The sequence below is a fragment of the Triticum aestivum genome, chromosome 4A (genome assembly GCF_018294505.1).
Source record: "Triticum aestivum cultivar Chinese Spring chromosome 4A, IWGSC CS RefSeq v2.1, whole genome shotgun sequence".
Classification (NCBI taxonomy): Eukaryota; Viridiplantae; Streptophyta; class Magnoliopsida; order Poales; family Poaceae; genus Triticum; species Triticum aestivum.
This window is the reverse complement of record NC_057803.1, coordinates 560,203,642-560,207,152: the sequence shown is the minus strand read 5'-3', so window position 1 is coordinate 560,207,152 and position 3,511 is coordinate 560,203,642.

The following is a 3,511-nucleotide window of genomic DNA, read 5'->3' as shown; positions in this document are numbered from 1 at the left end:
ATTTTCTACAGTAGAGTATGATAAGGTTTTTGCATTGGTTTATACTAACTTATCTCACAAGTCCTTGTTGAGTTTTGTGTGGATGGAGCTTTTGAGATTTTGGGAGACCGTGATATGAGAGGAATTAAGGAGACACAAATGCTCAAGATTGGGGATTCCCAAGGCATCCCAAGATAATATTTCAAGAAGTCTCAAATGTCTAAGCTTGGGGATGCCCCAGTTGGCATCCCACCTTTATTCTTCGATAACTATCGGTTAGTATCGGTTGATCCTAAGTTTTTGCTTATTCACATGATGTTTGCTATTCTTAGATGTCATTTTATTTTGTTTTGCTTGCTGTTTGAATAATATCTCAAGATCTGAAATCCTTAAATGGGAGAGTCTTCACATAGCTAAATAATTATTTAACTACTCATTGATCTTCACTTATATCTTTCGAAGTAGTTTGTTATTCATTCACGTGCTTCACATATATCCTATGAGTAAATGGTTGAATGAATTGAATATAATAAATCTGAAATTTTATATGTTTCATTTTCTTATCCCAAGGGGAGTAATGACTTCACATATAAGAAGTAGAGGTGGTAAATTTATTGAAGGTTAGCAAACATTGTATTGGTCACTTGAACAATTTAAGAAAGAATATTGAGGGAAGAGAGATTTCACATATAAATATACTATCTTGGACATCTTTTTTAATTGTGAGCACTCATTAAAATATGACATGTTAAAAGGTTGATGTTGGAGAAGGAAGACAACGTAATGGGTTATGTTTTCTTATATCTGAAATAAAGTATATTGTCATGGATCATTCAACATGCTGAGCTTGCCTTTCCCCCTCATGCTAGCCAAATTCTTTGCACCAATTAGAGATACTACTTGTGCTTCCAAACATCCCTTAAACCAATATTGCCATGATAGTCCACCATACCTACCTATGGATTGAGTAAGATCCTTCAAGCAAGTTGTCATCAGTGCATGCAATAAAAATTGCTCTCTAAATATGTATGATCTACTAGTGTGGAGAAAATAAGCTTTATACGATCTTGTGATGTGGAAGCAATAAAAGCGGTGGACTGCATAATAAAGGTCCCTATCACAAGTGGTAATATAAAGTGACGTTCTTTCGCATTAAGATTTTGTGCATCCAACTATAAAAGTGCATGACAACCTCTGCTTCCCTCTGCGAAGGGCATATCTTTTATTCTTGTCTTATACCTTATGCAAGAGTCATGGTGATCATCACCTTTCCTTTTTACATTTTATCCTTTGGCAAGCACATTGTGTTGGAAAGATCCTGATATATATCCAATTGGATGTAAGGCATCATGAACTATTATTGTTGACATTACCCTTGAGGTAAAAGGTTGGGAGGCGAATCTTTAAGCCCCTATCTTTCTCTGTGTCTGATTAAAACTTTGAACCCATAAATATCACGTGAGTGTTAGCAATTGTGAAAGACTAAATGATAGTTGAGTATGTGAAGTTTGCTGAATCAAAGCTCTGACATAGACCCTTCCTGAAAATAAGATGAATTGTAATTGTTTGATGACTAATACCATGGTTTGTTAGTTTTCAAGAAAGTTTATGATCTATACTTTAACATGTGAATAGCTTGTTACTTGATCATGAGAAGTCCTATGAGTTGAGCTACTGTTATGATATATAATGATGCTAGAAAAGGTGATTGAAATTACCATTGATCAAACTTGTGCACCTGCTAGTATTCACACTTCATAAATTCTTTCTTTTATCATTTACCTACTCGAGGACGAGCGGGAATTAAGCTTGGGGATGATGATACATCTCCAATGTATCTATAATTTATGAAGTATTCATGCTATTATATTATCTGTTTTGGATGTTTATGGGCTTTACTAAACACTTTTATATTATTTTTGGGACTAACCTATTAACCGGAGGCCCAACCCATATTTTTGTTTTCTTGCCTATTTCAGTGTTTCGAAGAAAAGGGATATCAAACAGAGTCCAAACGGAATGAAACCTTCGGGAGAGTTATTTTTGGAACGGAAGCAATCCAGGAGACTTGGAGTAGACGTTAGGGAAGCTTCGAGGAAGCCACGAGGCAGGGACGCGCGCCCTACCCCCTGGGCGCGCCCCCACCCTCGTGGCTCCCTTGACCGACTTCTTTCGCCTATATATGTCCATATAACCTAAAAACATCGGAGAGAAGAATAGATCGGGAGTTCCGCCACCAGAAGCCTCTGTAGCCACCGAAAACCAATCTAGACCCGTTTCGGCACCCTGCCGGAGGGGGGGAATCCCTCTCCGGTGGCCATCTTCATCATCCCGGGGCTCTCCATGACGAGGAGGGAGTAGTTCACCCTCGGGGCTGAGGGTATGTACCAGTAGCTATGTGTTTGATCTCTCTCTCTCTCTCTCTCTCTCGTGTTCTTGAGATGGTATGATCTTGATGTATCGCAAGCTTTGCTATTATAGTTGGATCTTATGATGTTTCTCCCCCTCTACTCTCCTATGATGAATTGAGTTTTCCCTTTGAAGTTTATCTTCTCGGATTGAGTCTTCAAGGATTTGAGAACACTTGATGTATGTCTTGCATGTGCTTATCTGCGGTGACAATGGGATATCACCACTTGATGTATGTTTTGGTGATCAACTTACGAGTTCCGTGACCTCGTGAACTTATGCATAGGGGTTGGCACATGTTTTCGTCTTGACTCTCTGGTAGAAACTTTGGGGCACTCTTTGAAGTTCTTTGTGTTGGTTGAATAGATGAATCTGAGATTGTGTGATGCATATCGTATAATCATACCCACGGATACTTGAGGTGACATTGGAGTATCTAGGTGACATTAGGGTTTTGGTTGATTTGTTTCTTAAGGTGTTATTCTAGTACGGACTCTATGATAGATTGAACAGAAAGAATAGCTTTGTGTTATTTACCTATGGACTCTTGAATAGATCGATCAGAAAGAATAACTTTGAGGTGGTTTCGTACCCTACAATAATATCTTCGTTTGTTCTCCGCTATTAGTTACTTTGGAGTGACGCTTTGTTGCATGTTGAGGGATAGTCATATGATCTAATTATGTTATTATTGTCGAGAGGACTTGCACTAGTGAAAGTATGAACCCTAGGCCTTGTTTCCTAGCATTGCAATACCGTTTACGCTCACTTTTATTACTTGTTACCTTGCTGTTTTTATAATTTCAGATTACAGAAACCTATATCTACCATCCATATTGCACTTGTATCACCATCTCTTCGCCGAACTAGTGCACCTATACAATTTACCATTGTATTGGGTGTGTTGGGGACACAAGAGACTCTTTGTTATTTGTTTGCAGGGTTGTTTGAGAGAGACCATCTTCAACCTACGCCTCCCACGGATTGATAAACCTTAGGTCATCCACTTGAGGGAAATTTTCTACTATCCTACAAACCTCTGCACTTGGAGGCCCAACAACGTCTACAAGAAAAAGGTTGCATAGTAGACATCAGATGCCAAGAACATTGGGGAGACCATCTT